Genomic DNA, 22,488 nt, shown 5'->3' with positions numbered 1-22,488 from the left:
CCATATGTGCACCCAATAACATCTTTTCATTAAGTGTAATTTTATTACATTTATTTTTCCACTTTGGGAATATGATTTGATTCTGTTCTATCAGGATATATTTTCTCTAGCTATGCCTTCACTTACCATGTTGTGATTTGTTACAAATAATGGGCCGGGGAGGATTTGATATTTGACTGTTCAAGGGATGAATGCAAGATTATTAGTATATTTGTAACCTATGTCAAAAGTTATATATTGTATTGGAATGTTCTCTGTCTGTCTGTCCATCTGTCTTCCTTTAACTGAATGAAATGCTTTCAAATGTTTACATTTTACTTTAGGTAATAATATTAATGTGATTTTTTGTTTTAAAAAGGAGAGATTATTAAATTGTACAATATGTATTTATTTTTTATTTGTTAGTATGGATTTTTTTCTTCACTATGTTTTGCAAAGTAACCACACCACTTAGGAGAGCAGGTGCTGAAAGAGATCAGGAGAAGGAATCTGGGGTTGTTATTATTATTTTTTGAAACAAAACTTACAAACAGGTTATTATGCTAAAATAGTAAGTTGAAGATATTTTATGCCAAAATGAAGACAGTTTGTTGAACCTTGTACTCTTAATGGTTTTTACCTATCATACACAACATGAAATCTTTTTAAGCTGCTCAAAACAATCACAAAAATGCTTTTTGTGTGTGTTTTAAAGAGAGGAAAACAATATTAACCCTTTTGCTGCCTTAGTTTATGGGCATCTGTGGTGGTGTCACTTTTTTTTAACCCTTGCAGATCAGTTCTTACTTTCCTTATTGCTCCCCTTGCTGTTCCACTGATCCGTATTATTGACCTGACCCACTTCAGATTTATAGAAAGATGCATATATGTGTGATTGGGACCTTTTAAAAATCTGAACTGTGTAATAATGGTAAAAGTGATGATAATGGTGGTGATGATGATGATAAAATTAATTTGATGCCTGTTGCTTAACCCATGTGCTGATATATTCATCATACATGTCAGCTCATTTGGGAAGAGAAAGCAGGAAGGAGGAAGCAGCGGCAGCTCACACTACGGAGGACTTGTTCGGTTCCACCTCTGAAAGCGACACCTCAACTTTTCATGGCTTTGATGAGGATGATTCAGAAGAGCCTGTTTCAAACCAGAGCAGCAGTTCCCCGTCTGCAAAGAAAAAGGGCAGCTGCTAAAATAGCCCATCACACACAAGCTCTAGGAGTGACTTCCTGCCCTTTTTGCTACTTTTACTCTTATTGTTGCTACTGCATTTAAAAAAAAAATAGACCTATTTTTACCTTTGAGTGTCTACACTGAAAGCACAACCATCTAATATTATAGAAAACTTCTTTTTGGAAAAAAAATTGGCTAGTTTATTTTCATTATTCCCCCTCCTTTCTTTCTCTTTGCAAACCTGAAATTGTGGGTGTCCTGTAAAAAGAAAAGAAAAATAGTAAATAAAGAAACAAGAAGAGAGGTAATTTACTCATCTTTTAATATATATCAGTCAGACTTCAAAAATAAAAAAATGAGAAAAGTTGGAGACCCGGACCCCACCTCAAATTGTGTTTTAAAGTATTTATTTATATATTCTATATATTATTAGAAAACAGACTTTTGAGATTAAGAAAAAAAGCAATGATGTCTACTTGATATTCTAAATGTACAGAAAAAGCTGTACGTACAGCTATGGTATGGATTATGAAACAGCTATGATATGGATTGTTCCAGATGAAAAGGAGACCCAAACACTTACCAGTGTGACTTTGGCACTGTGAAAAGTTTGCACACTGGATTTTGTGACTTCCCCCTTTGTACTTTTGCCATCTTCATCTTTAACTGTTTGGAGGAAAAAAAGGCAAGGAAAATCCAGAAAGTTCATAAAACAGAAATTTCCTGCCTCCTTTCTCGGGACACATTTGTACTCCTTCAAGAATGCCTCATCTCTCACACCTTGGCATCTTTTTACCAGGCATTGCCTCATTGTTGTTTTTCTTCTCCACCTCCTTCTCCACCGTCTACATTGTGGAAAATAATTTTCCCAAGCACATGGATGGAATACACCATTAAGTCACAGATTCTGCAAAGATGAGACAAAGGATGTGAATCTTGAAAGAAATTAAAATGAAAAAAATACCTCACGTTTCTTTTGTTTTACTTCTTAAAAATAAAGCAGAAACCCATTTAGTCTTATTTTTGATAGCTCCTCTTGAAATATACCAAAGCAATACTCACTAATCTTCAAAGGGCAGCAGAGAAGATAGAATCTCTTTCTCATTTGCTATTCCAGCAGCATGGAGTTGAGCAGGAGGATTAAAAGGTATGTTCCAAAATGAAGTATGCTTCATACTTCGGGATGAAGTATGCTTTGAGTTTGTCTCAACCTACTTTTCATTCTTTGCCAGAAAGTATAGTCCATAATAGACATATTGGCCATGCTCAGACAATTATGCCTCAGCATACTAAACCAAGGTGAAAATGAGCCTTTTGCCCATGCATGCACTCCCTTTGCTCCTCCCTGCACTTGCAAGTGATCAAACCAGAAAACAGCCATTTAAATGTCTCTCTTTTCATTTGAACTGGGAAACTATGATTTTCACATTTGAAACAAGTTGGTTTACTATCCAGGATTGTACCAGAGCTGGTAAACTTAGTACAGAGTCTCTGTTTATGTGGTTAAATAGAAACTTCCTGGTTTGCTTATGCTGCATGCACAGACAAAAGGCTTGTTCACATCTCTGCTTATTTAAGCCCAGATATCACTGTCTGAACCAGGCCTGAACTTAATTATGGTTGACATTGTCTTTTATTATTTATCATTATTATTATTATGCTTTATTTATATAGTGCTGTAGATTTACACAGCGCTGTACATACAAACAATAAAATAGATAAAAGTAAACGTGCCCATGGTGTACAATCTAAGAAATAACAGCATAATACATATAAATAATACATAACAATACAGTAAAGGGTCCAATAAAGTAAGGCTTGATTTGTTAATTATGGTTTAATATCTTAATCAGGGTTTGTAATGTTTATAGTTAAGATACTAAATCTAAACTAAAATCATGATTTATCTTATTGAGCTAATTTATTATTATTATTATTAAACTTTATTTCTAAAGCGCTGTAATTATACACAGCGCTGTACAAAGTTGGTAAAATTAAAGAGTATATAAAAGCCTGCCCAAGGCGTACATTCTAAGATAATAACAATTAAAATCGGAATAGATAAAATTACCATATAGAAAAGAAAAACAAATTAAAAACATCAAATATAAAACAAATCACATCACATCAAATATTATCAGACAGCCAGATGACAATCACAAATTCCCTGAGAACGCTTCCCTAAACAATATGGTTTTCAGCTCAGCCTTAAAGCTGGTTAGGGAAGTGATGAGCCGTGCATGCAGAGGAAGAAGGTTCCAGGAATGAGGGGCAGCAAGAGAGAGGGGACGGATCCGGGACGGGGCAGAGAAGATCCTGGGTTGAGAGAGGAGACTTTGGCTACCAGAGTGGTGAGTGCGAGTAGGGATGTAGGGAGAGAGAAGATCGATTAAATAACGAGGGGCCAGCCCATGCAGGGCTTTAAAGGTGAGTAGCAAAAGTTTGTACCTGATGCGGAAAGGAAAAGGGAGCCAGTGAAGGGAGGACAATAGAGGGGAGACATGATCATAACGGTGAGTGAGTGAAATAATGCGTGCAGCTGAATGCTGAACAGAAATTAATGGGTGGAGATGAGAGAGGGGAAGAGCTGCCAAGAGGAGGTTACAGTAGTCTAGTCGTGAGACCACTAGAGCATGGACCAGTGTCTTTGCAGTAGAAGCTGAGAGATATGGACGGATTTTGGCGATATTATAGAGAAAAAATCTGCAGACTTTGGCTGTAGTCTGGATCTGAGGGATAAATGACAAAGAGGAGTCAAAGATGAAACCAAGACTGCGGGCTTCCTGGACCGGCTGGATAGAGACGTTATTGACAGAAATGGAAAAGGAGTAGTGAAGGGTGGGCTTAGGAGGGAAAACAAGAAGCTCGGTCTTGGACATATTGAGCTTCAGATGCCAATGGTGCATCCAGTGGGAGACAGCTGTTAAACAGGATGACACTTGCTGCTCTAGCTCTGGCGAAAGATTAGGGGTGGAAAGGTACAGCTGGGTATCATCGGCATACAGATGGTAGGAGAAACCAAAAGAACTGATAAGTTTACCAAGGGAGAGTGTGTATAAAGAGAACAGAAGGGGACCCAAAACAGAGCCCTGAGGAACTCCAACAGATAAGGGGACAGAAGACGAGGTCTGACCACCTGAGACCACTGAAAAAGATCGATCTGACAAGTAAGATGTGAACCAATCGAGAACAAGGCCCGAGAAACCAAGGTCAGAGAGTACATCTATTAGGAGACAATGGTCCACAGTGTCGAAGGCCGCAGACAGATCGAGTAGGACAAGGATAGAATAAAGGCCATTCGCCTTGGCCCGCAAAAGATCATTCGAGATCTTAGTAAGGGTCGTCTCTGTGGAGTGCCGTGGGCGAAAACCAGACTGGAAGGGATCCAGAATGGAGTTGGTTTCAAGAAACTCAAGACAGCATGAATAGACAACTCGTTCCAACACCTTAAAGAGAAAAGGAAGAAGAGAGATTGGACGATAGCTAGCCAAGGAAGAGGGGTCGAGAGAGGGTTTTTTCAGGATAGGGGAAACTAAGGCATGTTTGAAGACTGAGGGGAAGGAACCCGAAGAGAGAGAGAAATTAAAGATATAGAGGAGGGAGGGTAACAAATAGGGGGCTATAGAGTTTAGAAGACGAGAAGGAAGTGGGTCAAGAGAGCAGGTGGTGGGTTTTGATGAGTTCAGCAGCGAAGAGAGTTCTTCCAAAGAAACAGGAGGAAACACAGAGAGTGTATTACTTACTCTTTAGAGAGTAAGAAGATATGTGTGTATGAGTGGGAGAGAAAAGGAAAGGGGCCTGTCTGGCTGTCAAGATCTCAGAGATTGTTATGATTTAGAAATGAAGGGAGATATGTATGGAGGGGCACTAATATATATGCAATATGAATTAATTTCCCATAAACATGCTGTTGACATTATTTGGATACATATTTAGTTGTTGCCCATACTAGTGTAAGGCTTCAAAGAGTACAGTGAAGATGAATTAAGGATTCTGACACTGATACAGATTCATGGGGTTGATAACCACATGTGTAGGGATGTGTGCATGTGTTTCTGAGTCTGCATAATCCTTCATATTCATACCCATGATTGTTTGTAGTGATTGTTGTATTACTACTTACTTAGGTGTCTCATTAAAAACTGATTGACGATATTTTGACCTGTTAAGAACCATCTCACAGTGGTTGTATGCATATAGTGCATACAAAAGGTCCCCATTTTGCTCCCTGTTATCTTCAGGGCAATCTAGAAAATATTTCATTCTATACATGTGAAAAATCCATGTCAAATTGTATTGGCAATGATCTCGTGGTCCAAACGGTTTGAGTTTGTGTATGGTAGTTACCTCTGTTCTCTTCTGAACTAGGCTTTCAACCCATATTGTAGCTGAGGATGCTTTTTCCATTAGTTGTCATTACTGTGGAGTGTTCCCTAGGATAAAGGCAGATGTTGGAAAAGTTATTTTGGGGAAGTACTTCTCCCAGAATTCTTAAGCCGGGATGGCCAGTTCCAAGTCCCAAAAAGTAATTTTGCTTTGGATAAGAGCTGCATTGCATTGGGTTACAATTCACAGTATGATGGCTTCCATTCCAGTAGAGAAAAACAAATGTTTACTGTATTTACACAATTCAGGTATACCTCAGTTAATGAAATAGATGTGTTTCTGGGCAACAAAATAGGGTAGATTCCTATACCATAAAAAAGAACAGCAGTTTGACATGTTTCAGCAAACCTTTTATTCAAAACTAACATTATTCACATGTGAAATGAGACAAGCAGGTCAGCTAGGCCTTGCATAAGTAAATAAAAACATCCTGAATCTTCTAGAGACCACTTGAAAGCTTCTTCTAAATGCATCCCGGGATGATTTCCTTTCTTTTAACAGCTCCACTTTTCTTATGATTTTTCATTTCGGTGGTGATCATTATAGGCCTTTGCTTTTTCAACACGCCATTGTAGCTGGTGAGACAAGCTAATCAGCTTTCCCCCTTTTTACTTTGCTTTTCACATGTACTCAGTAAGTGATTCTGGAGGCAGCTGTTTATCTGTCCTGTTGTACGTAAGCACATACGGATGCAGTAGGATCACCTAGGCTGCATCTGCACTGTAGAAATAATCTAGTTTGACACCACTTGAACTGCCATGGGCACTGTAGTTTTGTGAGACATTTAGCCTTCTTTGTCAGAGAGCTTTGGTGTCACAACAAATTACAAAAACAGGATTCCATAGCATTGAGCCATAGAAGGTAAAGTGGTGTCAAAGTCGATTATTTCTGGAGTACAGATGCAGTCCTAGAGTGGAATCTCATTCTTTCCCAGCTGAAGATTGATTGCATTGTTTACTGCAGGCATATTGCTGCAACCCAACCCTGAACATCTGTGTTTTTCCAGTCCTCCCTTACCATCCTTTCAATGCCAATACTGCAAAAACAAAAACAAATCTCCTTCCAGCTAGACAAGAAAATGGGAGTGGGTGGGCTGGACTTCTGTAAATAGACTTTGTAAAATCAAGCTTTTTCGTTAGAAGCTTTGATAACTCAGGATGCCTGTAATCGAAGGCTGCAGAGAAGTCCATGGAGTAACAACCCTAAGGCAAGCCTATCACAGGGGTTTTCTTGGCAAGATTTGTTCAGGAGAGGTTTTGCCACTGCCTCTCTCTGAAGCTGGAAGAATGTAACTTGCCTAAGGTCACCCAGTAGGTCTCCATGGCCGAGTGGGGATTTGTACCTGGTCTCCAGGGCTATAGGGCTATAGTGCAAGGCACAAACCACTATAACACACTGACTCCTTTTAAGGCTATACCTGTAAAATATAAAATGCACTTAAATGTAAAACCCACATTGAATTTTTTGACTTCCCCTTTATACACCAGCTGTCCTCACCTTTAATAGTTTGAAAAAGTCAATGGAAATTAATGAACTTAAAACAGATGAATTTCCTGCCTCCTTTGTTATGTTTGCAAAACAGGTAGAAATGGTCAGGGGATATAAGCTGACATGGTGGCAGAGCCAACACTGCTGTAAAATACTTTGAGATGGCTTTGAGTGTTGGAAATCCTGTCAGTGGATGCATAATTGCTTACAGATAGTGTTGGGTCATTTCTAGATATAGACTCAGTGAATGGCAAGTTCTGTGAGATGGGAACACTTTTGTTGATTTATTTTAAATGTGTTATAAAAATGGCCAAGCTTTATTTATTGGTCCTAATAAACAAAATTCCCAAGGTCACTGATTTATATAGCATGCTTGATGTTTGTATGCATGTGGAAGACACTTGTGTCATAAGACAAGATCTGAAAAAAGAGAGCCAGCTGCATTTAAAAGAGATTTCTGGTGTGTTGTTGTAACCTCTGCCTCTGGGAGTCCTATAGGCCTTAGTTACATTTGATTTGAACAAAATGTCTTTGAATAGTACCACTGTTATATAGAACAATAGGAGAATTGCTGAGATACTACTCAACAATCTCTTTAACACAAGATAATAATTTTCAAATAAGTAGTTTTGGCATTAAAAGGAGACAAAGGAGTACTTTGGCACCTTCAAGGCTAATAGATTTATTATATCACAGTTTCTCATGGATCTTCCTCAGATTCTTGGGGTTCAAGATTCAAGAGTCAGGGGTATATGAAGAGTGAATAAATCCAACATTTGTAAATGAATTCTTAAGAAAAGAATCTGGCTTCAGTGGAAAAGTTTCCTTTTAAACAAGATTCATTGCCTTCAGAACCAATTAACAATCTAGCAGGCTAGCACACTTGTATATTAGTTTACAGATGTCAGAATGACTATACCAACCAGCACTTGGTAGCTTTATAACTATTGTTACTAATAAAAATGTCATTTTCTATATCCCATTTCATTCTGGTCTTGCACTTTCAACCATGTAACTTTGAATATATATCAGAAAAACTTGAATGTTGTACTCCAAATATTTGAGGAAATGTATTTGTTGTTATTTACCATCAAGTTGACCTCTGTACATGACAACCTCATTAATACTGACCTCCAAGAGTCCTGGTCACTAGCTGTCTTACTACAGAGCATCACTAGAAGGGTGTGAGGAGTTCAGACCACACCACATGACACTCTTAACTGGGTGACACCACTGATCCCCAAACACCTGCCTTTTGGCAGAAACAGGCTTTGGCATTTGTGTCTTTTTAAAATGCTAGTCTTCAGTGGAAAAGATAGTATGAGTGTGGCAAGGAGGAGAAAGGAGAGGCAGTAGTCCTTTTAAAAATAATTAAGTATTCTTTTAAATATTCTTTAAAAACATCACATTTTACCAAATTTTCACTTTAACCACATGAAACAATGTTCATGTAAATACATTTGGGCTGTGTATATATTGTAATTTAAAAGTGAAATTTTGATTTTGCTAGTTGTTTACATCACAACTATTGCCATTAGATTCAGTGATATGTTGGAATTAAAATTTATGAGTAACATTAGCACAAAAACCATTGCTAAGGAATCTGTATGGTGTGGTGTGAGAGGAAGTCAATGTGGGTGGTGACAACAGAAGTTACTGCACTGGGTCATGCCAACCCTAATGACTAATTGAACCAATCTACTTGTGGTCCCCCTCTTTTTCTATTGCCTTCCCCTTTACTGAGTGTTATCATCTTTTCCAGTGAGTCTCATGATAAGTTCAAATTACAGTGGGACCTCGGTATCGGTGGGCTTGACATCTGCGGATTTGAGCATCCACGAATAGCAACCCCATGTTGTCCCCAATGGTGGCACATGCACGTGGCCATGCTGCCATTAGGGACAGCCCCACTGACCCCAGTGCTGGTATATGCATGTGGCTGTGCTGCCACTAGAGACATTGGAATTTCATCTGAAGTCTCATTGCCCCTAATGGTGGGGTAGCCATGTGCACATGCCACCACTGGGGACAATGGGGGCTGTCCCTAATGGTAGCATGGTCATGTGCATGCACTGCTATTGGGGACAATGCAGGCTTGAGCATCCTCAGAGTTTGCTTTTGGGGTGGGGGTGTGGAACAGATTCCCCGCGGATGCCGAGGGCCCACTGTATGACATCTTCACTTCTAGTGAGAGTTCAGGTTTGATTACTGTAAGACACATTTATTGTCTTTTTAGCAGCCCAGTTATGTCACTCCAGTTGGTGTCATCCGGTATAGGTGCCCAGAAAGGGTATGGGAAGGTGTGGAGGACTGCCCCTCCCTCCCTCCGCCTTGCTTGTCTATCCTCTAGCCATGTGGCTGCCTGCCTGCCTGCTTGCCGCTTAGCCATGCAGCTCCTGGTGTGTGTGTGTGCGCGCATGTGTGCTGTGACCTCCAGAGAGCCCTGCGATTGCTAAGTGAGCATCTTTGCCAGACCCTGAATGGAAGGTACTGCTGTTCCCCAGCTGTTGCCTCTGTTGAGGTGGTGGTACTGCAGGTTCCAGATGGGCAAATAAGAAAGAGAGCTGGTGCCCTTTTTTGCTGACCCAGCAGCTGCACCAGTCCCACTGAGTGTACTGTCCCAGCGAATGTACACACACCCCTTTGGGGTGTCAGCCAATGAGGTCCACATGCCTTTGTAGTAGCCCATGGTATCTGTCAAACACTTCTCCAGCATCACATTTCAAATGAGCTATATTCTTCTTGTCAGCTTTTTTCACTGTCCAACTTTCACAATGCTGGGTGATTCTGACTTTGGTGTTTAATGATGTGTCTTTAAACATAAGGATCTTGTCTAGTTCCTTCATGGCTCTCTTTCCAAGTCCTAGTCTACTTCTGATTTCTTGACTACAGTCTCTATTTTGATTAATGAATGAGCCAGTTTATAGGCAATCTTTAACTATTTCAGTGTCTTCAATGTAGGTTTGTTGTTAGCTGTCTTCGAGTCAACATTGACTCATGACAATCTGTGAGTGAGACATCTTCATTCCCCACTATTCTCTGCCTTTCTGATCAGGTCCTGTAGGCTCAAGCCCATGGTCTCCCTGACTGAGTATATCCATCTGGTATGCAGTCTTCCCCACATTCTCTTGCCCTCTACTTTCCCCAGCATCATTGTCTTTTCTAATGAGTTGTGCCTTCTTATGATGGGGCCCAAGAATGACAGTCTCAATTTTGTCATCTTGCCTTCCAGGCTTGATTTGTTCTAATTTGTTCAGTTTGTTCAATGTAGGTAATATTCCACAAAAATTTGTGCTAAAATGAATCTGCTGTTTTTAAAAGTGAATAAAATAAACCGATCCTTCTTTTTCTTTCTTCCTCAGTATCTTCTTCTAGTCTATAGAAAAATAGGAGCTTTAGGAACTGAATGTTTGGAAACAGATGGAGGCAGGTAGGACGTTGGAGGTAGGGCTTACAGACATGGTTTGTCTCTCTCCATTTACTTAGAGCCCTCATGTATTCAAGCCTGGTAGCACCTGACCACCCTGAATGATTTTGCTCTTAATGGAATAAATCAACCAGTTATAATATCAGGGGGGGAAAATCAGACCAGAAAGTTCAGGAGTAGTTGGAACTGGGAATGAAAAAATTAGAATATAGGAGCTCACTTCTAGGGGCTGAAGGCACTAGATCATGTCTGATCTTAGAGTGAAGCAAGACAGGCCTCATTAATACATAAAAGAAAGGCCATCAGGAAATACCAGGCACAGAGCTATGGCCAGTGTTAGGGTTCCCAGAGTGAGAACTGATGACAGTTTATACAACCTATAATGGTGATATAGAAAAAGGAGTTTCAGCAAGAATCACTTGTTACTTGGTAGTGTGGCAAGCAACACCTATGAGATTTCTTGTTCTATGGAACAATTGCAAGTACAGGTGCTGTCTTCAGTTTTAAATCTGGCAACATTAAGTAACACCCTTCCCACAGTTTTCCACTGAAATGGATTGTTGTCAGAGGAACACCTCCTGACATGCCATGAAAGTTAATAGCAGATGAGTGGTACTCTGAACACTACATTTTTCTCATAATGTTTGCTAGTCTGACATGATAAAAACAGAATGCCTGAAAGCATTCCATTTTCTCTCCTGTGACTATTTCTCTCCTGTTTCAAAATTTTGAAACAATTTAAAACCGAGGCTCTTCTGCGCTTTCTATGCAGTGAGCCCATTTTGTGTTGCTTCAATTTGTCTTTAATCTTCTCCCCTTCCTACATGCCAACCTATGGCTTGTTGTTAGCAGTTGCCATTTTTCAGCCTGTGACCGTAGTTCCATAGATACAGCAAATCATCCCTGCTAATGCCTGAAGCGGATCAGATAGCTGATCAGCACAGCCTGTGCAAGGGACACCATCTGTGATAAAGGCCTTCTGTGCCGGCTGTCATATTCTGTTCTGTCAAATTCTTTTCATCATCCTGAGAGGCAGCAACAAAAACAAAATTTGCAATCCAGAAGTTGAACTAGATGTAGCTACATTTCTTGGGGAATTCACTGTAATATCAGCCCTGTGTGTTTTCTGATCTTATGTGAATTAACAGTCACAGCAAATCTACATGAGAAACCATGCTCTGCTCTTCACATAACAGTTGTGCTTGTTTATGAACATACCACAAGCATATTTTAGATAAAGCTTTTCCTCCAGATAATTGAAATATTTGTTTTTCCATGTTGATAGAATGCTATAGGAAGGAGAGCTAAGTAAAACTGGGCCCACAGTCTAAAGGGTTCAGTTTCTATACCCCCGTATCAGGGGTGTGAAACATTTAGCCCTCCAGATATTCTTGGACTGCAGTTCCCAGCAGCCCTACCCACAGTAGCCAGTGGTGAGGACAATTGGGAATTACAACATCTAAAAGCATGGAAGATTTTGGGAGTTGCAGTCTAAAAAGAAAAATTTGTAAACTCTGATATATTCCTTCTTAACAGCCTTCTAGTCTCTTTCCCAGGTGCTTCAGTAGATATAAAATACTAGGTCACTGTTGGGAGCAAAATGTAGAAGAATGAAGTGACGATGGAGCAGAGCTTGAGCAAAGTTGGTGGAAGCTTGGATAGACGAACTGCACACTGTGCAACATTTTGTTTTAGGACTGCATTTCTCTAGCACTTAACCATTCTTTTCCTCCTATCCCCACATTTGTTTTCCTCAAAAAACTCAAATCCTTAAAAAACCCCAACCCTAAATCATAAACGATGCCAATTACGTTCATTTAGCAATGAACCATCTTGCATATGTGGTATTGATTTGTTCAGGTCAGAATGTGAGTTTATTATGAATTCTTGAATTCAGCTGGAGCACAGTATGAACATCCTCGCTTGCTCTTCTCCTTTTCAGGAGTTAAAATATTCTTTCTGGAAATGCATTAGTTGTGGTGTGTGTGTGTCTGTATGTGTGTGTACATAGGATAGTGGTAATGGTGTACTTTTGTGAGAGGTTGTAATTATAGCTATTTTTAATGGGCTCATAGGCTGAGGTGTTAGTGTGTAATCTTGTAGCAGATGGTTTAGGTAAAGAATAAACTGCAAGTATTTCATTTGGTTCTTGCATTAAATCAGACAGCTATCATTGCCATATACGGTGGAGAGTTTTGAGATTTGTTGTTGCATAGTGCTACTTAGTTGGAAACTACCTTATTTTGAAGTGTAGAGTGAAGTGTGGAGTCTTGGCTTTCATCTGTGTTTCTAGCAGGATGCAGTATAATACAGAGCTCCCATTTCTTTTTCAATAGTTGGGCAAAAGTTGGATTTCAGCAGAAAACAATTTTTCTCATCCCAGCAGCACAGCAAGATGTTGCTGTGCTCAAATTCACTCTTTTATGCAGCTATTTAACATATAGGAGGTAATCTCAATCCTGTGCCCAACCATGCATATTAATTGTCCTATCAATGAAAAGCCTAAATATAAATTGATGTTAGTAAATTGTTAGGAGTTATGCATGCCATAACAGCATAGCTGTTACTGATTTGGAGGAAATAGCAGTAATAGATTAAGACAACAACAAAGGAAAATTATGGGCAGTTACTAATTTGATGATCATGTACAGTATAAAGACTTGAAGACATGTTTTGCTGTTCTACTGTTTTAAGATGGAGCAGTCACATGAAGCAGGATCCAGGCCAATTCTAGGTGAACTCTAGTTCAGTCTAAGAAGTTTATCACACGGGCAGGATCCTGTACAGAAACAGGATTTAAACTGGGGGGAAAAGCAAACATGGGTTTTTTTCAGATGACGTTGGGGTTAATGAGCATTAACGCAACATTAACCCGGACAGAAAGTCAACAAAACGTGCTGCTTTTTACTTTCAGAAAATCCCAAAAGTTTTATTGACTTTCTGCGCAGGTTATTATTATCATTGTTATTAAGCTTTATTTATAGAGCACTGTAAACTTACACAATGCTGTACATACAATCAGTTAAAAATAGAATAAAATAAACCTGCCAAGACATACATTCTACTAAAATAATATAACAAAATACATATTAACAGTAAATAATAAAACATAGCAAGCAACAAATAAAAATAAGCCTACGATAACAATCAAGTGGTTTCTGGGAACGCTTCCCTGAACAGTATTGTCTTTAACTCAGCTTTAAAGCTGGATAAAGAGGTAATGAACCATGTTTAGGAGGGAAGGAGGTTCCAGGAATGAGGAGCAACCAGGGAAAAGAGGTGCATCTGGGCTGGAAAAGAGAAAATCCTTGGCTGGGTTAATGTTGTGTTAAAGTTAATAAACCACAATATGTCTGAAACCCCCCCACTTTTGTCAGTTTTTTTTTCCTGGGTTTAAAATCCCAGGATTTGGGCAGTTTGCTTCCGTGTGATAAACTCCTAAGACCTGAGGATGGGATTTCCTCATAACTATATTAAAATGTGTGTACATTCTAAACTGTGTTGAAGCCCAATGGTAATTCTGAACATGTGTATTAATCTAACAAACTGGGAATGAGGTTAGAATTTTTATTTTGTATTTAGAAGCCACTTTTAATATGAGGACCTAAACTACAGTTAACATAGCTTTTGCATATTTATGACACTGATCTTCCTACTAGGGATGGAAAAAATATTCAAAAATGTTTTTAAAAGGTAAAAAAATGTATTTCTCAGGTGTTAGGAAACTTTGATGAAACTTAACCAACATGGGTGAGATATTTATTGGTTCATTACTTATTCTATTTTTTTTAAAAAAATAGAAATCACATGTACATAAATGGCATTTTCTGCACTGAAAATTAGTTTTGTGTACAGATAACAATATTTTTACACAAAAATCAACATTTTCTCCGCAGACATTTCTCTGCAGAAATGTTGTCTTCTGTCAGAAAATGCAGTTTTCTGTGTAAAAGACTACATGCATTTTTTCACAGAATAAGTCCAAAATGCTTTTTGAAAACTATGAAGTTTTCAATAACTTTCTTGCAGTAAAGTGAAAAGATGGTAAAAATATTAATTCCTCCCTCCAAGGATGAAATTAATGATGTTTTACATCCCAGTTGATGGAACGCCTCTCCTTCTGGAACATGTGTTGCTATTATATGGGGAGAGTGCTGCTGCTACTGGTTGTATTATTACTGTTGTTGTTTGAGGGTTTGTTTTTAGTGTTCCCTTTCTTTGCCCTTCCTTCTATAGATGATGATCCTGTGCTCATTGGATTCCGAATCCATCAAGAAAACTGTGGAAGAAGCCAAGTAAGATTAGCCAGGATGCTCTGATCTTCCTCTCCTTGCCTGATCTTTTCACAACCTGTGTCACCTTTCACAACCTGTGTCACAGGAGCCTGGACTGGGGAATGCCTGCTGGCACTTGCTCAGAGAAGTCTTGGGGTTTCCCTAAGCTTGTGCAATACAAAGATAATCCTTACATTTTTAAAAACAAACCATCTTTTTTCTTTAAGTGTTGTGTGAGTTAGTGTGTATGTTTGTATATATAAGACCAGGTCAAACTGGAGCTGATTGACAGTAGAAATGACTGAAAACAACATAGAAATTTTTAAAATAAGCTCAACAAAAACAGAACAGGTTATGTTATTTATTTCAATATTTAAGAGAGAAAAGTGGGGCTGATGTTGCACAGTATTTTTCTTTCGTTTAAAATGCATTTAATTTCAAGATTTAAAATATTTTTTTTTGTGAAAAAGGGACTTTTTCAATAGTGTTTAATGTAAGATGAAGACTATTTGCTTTCAGGAGAAGCCTTTTTAAGTTATAAAATAAAGATTAAACTCTGCTCTCTCTTACTTTAAAGATGCCATTCGTACACATGCCGGGTGTTTTTATTTTTTTCAAAGTGGATGTGGTAAGTTCAAAGTTGTTCTGGCTCGTTTTTCTGAATGTCTGCTAATGTTTCATGTGTGAATGTATTAGAATAAGCAAAAGAATTTTTAAAAAATTAAAAATAAAGAAACAAACAAATGAACAAAGTATTCTGAAGAGGACATGCTGGATTCTGGACAGTTGTCGTCTCAGGGGCAAAGTACAGCCTACCAGGAATATGAGAGAAAGCTTAGAAATTACCATTTCTCAGCAATAACACCACTAAAGCTAGGTGCTTTTAAAAGAAAAGGGATTCTGTTGCATACATAGTTATCTTCTTGAGTGAATAATTCATGCCAAAACCTGCTTGCAAATAAAAATAACCAACAAAACCTATATTTTGGGAACTGGGTAATTGGGACAATACATTTGGAGATAAACCCATGTTACCAAAATTGTTTGAAAAAGCATTTGAAAAGGTATTTGGGAATAGCTGGGGACATTCAAAAGATAAACCTTCATTTACCAGCAGAATTCATTCAATGAGAGCTAACCACTAGTCTTACTTAGGGCTGAAACAGACTCCTGTAAGACTTTACGCTGCCTCTTTGACCGCCAGATTGGGGCCACAGCAACCTCATACTGCGGCCCCTATCCGGCATTTTTCACGCCGAAAAAAGGCTCCATCTGCCACAGAGGTAGCTTTGCAACATTTCTGAGGCATGGCGTGTGTAAATGCTGCAGAATTTCCATGATACCACCCACTGTGTGGTCAATGGGGTGGCATGACGCTGGTGTGGGGACAGCACCGGGTCATGTGCCATGCATATGCCACATCCCCACACCTCCCTGAAGCCGGCATTTTTTGCCTGTCTGTTTTGGCCCCAAGTCTCTCTATTGTCATTCCTTAAGCTCTACATGTGACAATGTGACAACTGGTGCTCTCAGGATGACTTTTTAGAGGTCTTCTCCTGGAAGCCTGCATAGGGAAGAGTTGCACTAGAACAGTGTATCCTAATAAATTTTGGAGAATGATGTATGAGCAACTATGGAAAGTTACTTAGCTAATCCATTCTAATTTAACTTTTTCAGGTATTTGTGTTCACCAGATAGTATAAAAAAGCTGATTGTACAAATGGGCAACAGTGTCATTGAATTTTACTATTCAGTGTGATTCTGTGCATATTGATTTATCAATAAGTCTCAGTGAGCTACAGTAAGACTTACTCCCTACTTAAATATGCACGTGAGTGATAGGGGTGTCATATTTGAGTATCACTTATTAAAGATGGTGCATGACCATTCTTTTCGAACCTAAATGTGAAAGTTTCTCTTTTGAAATCTGATAAGCAGTACTCAGCTCTGGTGCTAGACTTGACTGCAACTTCTACAATCCGCAGCCAGTATGATTAGTTGCCTTGGTGGCTGGAAGATTATGGGAGTCATAGTGTCCTGGTTCTAGTGGCACATACTAGGCCAGTAGCTTCACAGGAAAGCCCAGAGCAGATAAAGAAAATTCAAGAAGCTGAGCCATGGTGAATTAGACAGGATGAAACAGAGCTGGGGTCATAGCAAGATCAGGTTTTAAAAGAGATAGATGTCATCGTTAAGTCAAGGCCAGATAGCAGGATAACCAATGGAGCAGGGATTTTTAGAAAGCAAGCAGCCAAGAAAGTTCTAGGTCATAAGTGGCCTTCATCAGTCTTTCTACCACAGACAGCAGTTCGTACACAGATGTTGTCAAATTCCAGCCATGGCACAACTGTACCTGATCAAGAGGCTGATAGAAGATACCCTCAACAGAAGCAACTCCTGCTCCTGTGGAGTCTTCTACTGCAGCTTTGCACTTGCAGTTCTCTTTCAGTGCCGCTTCCTTGGACTTGACAGTTGCTCTGCCTCAACCTCTGCTGGACAAATCCCCTCATTTATTTCCTCCTGAAGTCCCAGGCTCTTCCTCAATCTCCTGGCATTTTGTTTGTGTCTCTGAGTGTCCAACTAGGACTCCTCATATGATGAGGAATTTCACATTTGGAACATGACATATAGTCCAAAAAAGTAACTTTCCCAAGTTCTTCTACACTATCACCACACTTGTCCACTAAGCTTCCTTGGGAATCTAGGATGGTGGCATCATCATGTTGAAATACACTGAAGTTGCACAGCAGTGGCCTTGCAATACCTAGTTGCTATCTCAGGGATGATGAGTATTAGAACATTATTAAATACAGCCCAGAAGAGCACCATATTAAAACAAATGAAGTAAATGAACTCTGCATTGTGTAATCAAATAAATCCAAGAGCTAGAGCTACAGTACATTGCAATGGCCTAGTATGTTGCTAAAATCAAAAGTGACCCCTGTACCCCCATCTACCCATGGCATCAATTGTAGAATATTCAGAATTGTAGAAAGTTAGTGAATATTAGCTGGAAATATGCAGGCTACAATTACACTGTCATTTTTTTAAAAAAGATTCCAGTTAAAGAGCAAAAGAAAAAAAAAGGAACATCCATATTGAAGTTCTGCAAACTGTACTATTTGTGCTTTGTGTTCATATAGAATCTAATTCTAAGGCACCTCCTGTTTACTTCTTTGTAAATATTTATTTACCCAAGGTTTTTTTTAAAGAAAAATTTGTAAAACTGCAATTGCTGTACATAGTTTTTAAAGTCCTCATTGTTTACAATGCTGTTCTTCATGCTGAAAATAAAACTTCCTTCTCTATTTCTTTTTGTTATCTTTTTCCATCTGGAAAAATATTTTTTTCTTCCTGAAAAAAAAAAAGCACGTCAAAATGGGACACAGAATTTAATATACCTTTTTGTTTTCCATAGACTTGGTCTCTAAAATCATTACCCTGCTACTGTGACATTTGAGAAGGCACCAGCATATTTAAAGCTGTCTCATACTGACCAAAACCTTTATCCATGGAGTTGGCTGTTGTCTAGTCCAAGGGTGTAGAACATGTGGCCATTTGTACTGGCTATACTGTATGGGCCCAATAACATCTGGAGGCCACAGATTCCTCACCTCTGGGCTAGTATAAATTACTGACAAGACCGTGGTTGCCCCAGGACTGCTTTCAGAGAAACTCAATGTGCTGATGTCAGTGACTGAAACCAACACCTTCAGCAAGTAAATACTATTGAGTATAAGCAATATAACTAAGAATATAAGAGGAGCGGTTTAAGTGTTGGACTTTGACTCTGGAGACCAGGGTTTGATTCCCAGTTCAGCCATGAAACCCACTGGGTGACCTTGGGCAAGTCACACTCTCTCAGCCTCAGGGCAAGGCAAATCTTGCTAAGAAAACCCTATGATAGGTTTCCTTTAGTGCCACCGTAGGTTGGGAATGACTTGAAGGTACATAACAACAACATAAGACAAAATGTACATGTTACATAAACCATCATTTAAAATAAGTCTGTGTAAGTTGGTAAATTTTGTCTTGAAAAGAAAGGAGCTGGATGTCCTAGCTAGAGTAGCCTCATTGAATCAGTGAGATTTACACAAGTGTTGACTTCTCAATCAACAGTTTGAGTCAATGGGCTAATTTAGTTGGTCTTAGCAGTTTGATTTAAAACAATATATTTGCATTAATAATTATGTAGTTTTAATATGTAATATATATCCTTATATAATAAAATAGTAAACCAAATATAAAACTGCAGAAGAACTGACTCCTGCAGTTCTGCCCTTTTGTAATATACTAATATATTTTAATCAGGACAATATATTGAGACAAGGTTAATATAAACCTAAACATTTTTGATTAATGGAATTTAGATGTTGCTAACCATGTACACTCAATTTTAAATTCATTGTTCTGCTATGTACCAATTGGATCTTCTCATTCTCTTCCACAAGAAGATAATTTTTTTTATGGCTGGATAGCCATTTCCAATTTGTGTGCGTTATTTGAAACCCCATCCAGACAAATCTACATTAAAAAGGCACATTTTGACAAGGACTAGTCAATTATTGTCCAATATAAAAAGAATTCTTATGTGGCAGAGCAGATTAACTCTTGCAAATAAACCACTTATCCAATTATTGTTTAATGTAGATTTTGAATATATATTAAAATCAGTCAGAAAATAAAACATTCTTTGTTGTACCTCTAAATTGGTATTTCAAACAGTCAGATCTTTGAAGTCATGTTAAGACTAAAATTAAATTACTCATATTTGCACATTAATGCTACTTGTAGTTTTCCAAACATGTGCTTCTTGAATTTGTGGCATCCTGAAGGTGGGGAGGGGCATCCTGACTGTGGCATCCCGAAGATGGGGAGGGACCAGGAGATGAAAGTCCTGACAATAGTTTACATACTTTCCAACTGTTCTGATTTGGAAGGGACAGTTTTGATTAATCCCCTGTTGACCCACTTTTTCAGTTGCTTTTAAAATATCCCAGTATCTCCCTTCTCCTCCCGCTTTTCCCCTTTGTCTTAGCTTAGTTCTTTCATGGTAAACTGAATTCAAAGAGCAAAAGTAGTTTGTAACTAATAGTTACTCTATTAACTCACCAATGGGGGAGAAGAGAGGAAGGGGACAATATTGTCCTTCCCAATAGGTTTAGACTAAAGCAAAGCTTCAGTCTGTTCTAATTTGTGTTTTCATCCTCATTAATAACTTTTGCCATCTCGACCACACACTCATGTTTGCTTGGCCATACATGCCTGCTTTTCACCTGTGAAATGTTGGAGGGCATGACTTTAGGTGCAATCTTGGATGCTTGCCTATTCCATTGGCTCTGGTTGGGTATAGGAAAATTGTTCCACTTGGTCCCTTGCTCCTCTGTAGGAATTTGGCTGTGCAGCTTTAGTGCAAATTACTATCCCTACTTTATTATGGAAGGGAATGCAACCCAAGAGGATTTTTGCTTTAAGAAAAGAATGGGGCTGTCGATCAGACTTTGTGATGTGTCTTATGACTTGTTGAACAGATCCAGTTTCTAGTGCATATGCCACCCTTGGGCAACAAAGAGCTGTGATAGCCTATCCTCCTGCTTTTAGAAGCAAAGAAGATGGAGGTTTCATTTTTGTTGGTCTTATGTAAAAGTTTGGTTGCTACAGTAGCATTCCCACTTATCTACTACCAGCTTCATATGCTCTTGATATAAAACAGCTTTCCCCATCCTTTTGCTCAATACCAGGGAAAACCTCAGCTGATACAATCTTAGCTCCTACGCTGTTATTAAAGGCAGAAGTTCTACAAAGTGGGGAGGGAGGAAGTTCAACAAGTCGGAAGGAAGATAAATTTAGAAAGTGCAGAGTGGCAGTTAAAAAGGCCAGTTCACAAAATAGTTGTTGCTAATAACACCAGCATCTTGACATAAGAGAAACAACAACAAGATCTCCTTTTCCTTCTTCATATCCTGCCTTTTTCTCAGTTTCGCAAACAAACATAGTTAAAAATTCACAGCATGCAAACATTAGAAAGCACTGAGTACCAGCATGTTAGCATTACCAGCAACAACAGTTTTCTAAATTGCCATGGTTAATCATATAATTGCCACTGTTTGCACTTTCTGCATTTCATTTCCTTTTGATCTGTGTACACATCCCACTGACAGAACAGTTGTTTGTGTGTATGTATAATCTGTAGCTTCATACATCTGATGAAGTGGATTCTAGTCAATAAAAGCTAAGGATGTAATAAATGTGTTAGTCCTTAAGGTGCTAAGAGACTTTTTGTTATTTTTACTGTGCCAGACCAACACAGCTATTATGCTGGAAATAATGCTCAAACATGTGGATTTGATTACAAGCCAAAGGAAAGAAGAACTATAACCAGATGACAACAAATTAGAGCAATATCTACTCGTTCACTGTTACCCTCACTCTTCCTTCTTTATGGGAAGCAACAAAATTTCAGGACAAAAACTCCTTTAATACTACTCTGCAGAACAGCATTCTGAATACTTGACTGCTGCAGAAACATTCTTGTAAGTGCTTGATAAAAGTATGGGCAATCTGAAATATCTTTGTGGCCATAGCATGCCTTAGAAATACAACATTCTGAAACTTGTTCAATGGTCCTGATCCTATCTGAACACATTGTTCTACATCAGGGGTAGGCAACCCTTTTGAGCCGGGGGCCGGGTTGCTGTCCCTCAGACAACTGGGGGGCCGAAGCCAAAAAATAAATAATTAAATAATTTTTAAAAAATTAAATAAATAAATAAACCGGGACAGATGTAGGACAAAATTTCAAAATGGAGGGCACTTTTTAAATAAAAAATGGAGGACACGCAAAAAAAATTGCTGATTTTTTAAAAAATGTTAAGATAAATGCATGTTTCTGAGGCTTCTATAGACAATTGCCCCACCATGCCCCTCGCGCAAGACGCCAAAGGCCCCGGCGGCAATCGGCGGCAGGACCGGGCTGGGGCCTATCCCAAGGCCTCGCCGGGCCGCATCCGGCCCCCGGGCCGCAGGTTGCCTACCTCTGTTCTACAGGGTTTTGCCAAGCAAAGGCAAGTGATATTACCTCTCAGAATTTTTTTTTGGTCTTAACCACAGTAATATTTTCATGTTTTGTTGTAGCGCTATTTATTATGGCTTCAGTTCAGATTGGTATACCTCATTAGTGGAATTTGATTATATGATCCCAATATTTTAAAATGCATCTTGTGTGAACTCATTCACGTTAACTGTTTTTAATATTTCCAGAACAGATTGTAGTTGATTCAGCACGAACCAGTGGAAGTTTTGTTAGTGAGTATGTCATTAGAGTTATGCCGAGTATTATAGGACATGTAGTAAGCAGAGAATAGTAAGGTAAATTTATACATTATTAATTTCTCGGTTGTGGGTACAATGTCTAGGCCTAAGGGCTAGTGTGGTATAGTGGTTTGAGTATTGGTTTATGACTCTGGAAACCAGGGTTTGAATCCCTGCTCAACAATAGAAACCTACTGGGTGACCTTAGGCAGGTTACATTATCTCAGCCTCAGACGGAGGCACTGGCAAAGACACTTCTGAACAAATCTTTCCAAAAATAAACCTGTGATAGGGTGGCCTTGGGGTTGCCATAAATTAGAAATGACTTCAAGGCAACAACAACAATAACGATTTCTCAGTTGTGAGTACATTGTCTAGAATAGATCTAAGTCTCTTACAAATGCTGAAAATTATTTCAGATTTTCCTTAAGA

General features: G+C 38.8%; 1 protein-coding gene across 4 annotated transcripts in view; it reads left to right on the top strand.

The window, feature by feature from the left end:
* DPF3 (double PHD fingers 3) overlaps nucleotides 1-22,488 on the top strand; it is a 275,329-nt gene that overhangs the window by 223,097 nt on the left and 29,744 nt on the right. Inside the window, exons 9-10 of one of the 4 annotated variants that reach the window (XR_016280963.1) lie at nucleotides 1,006-2,317; nucleotides 14,708-14,765. The exons of the other annotated variants lie outside the window; for them this stretch is intronic. The gene's annotated coding sequence lies outside the window, so the exon portion shown is untranslated. Of the gene's footprint in view, nucleotides 1-1,005; nucleotides 2,318-14,707; nucleotides 14,766-22,488 lie in introns of those variants that run through there. 4 annotated transcript variants of the gene reach the window in all.

This window comes from Sceloporus occidentalis, unplaced genomic scaffold, assembly GCF_023333645.1.
Source record: "Sceloporus occidentalis isolate IW3139 unplaced genomic scaffold, rSceOcc1.0.p SCAF_4, whole genome shotgun sequence".
Taxonomy (NCBI): Eukaryota; Metazoa; Chordata; class Lepidosauria; order Squamata; family Phrynosomatidae; genus Sceloporus; species Sceloporus occidentalis.
This window is presented reverse-complemented; position numbering and strand designations above follow the sequence as displayed.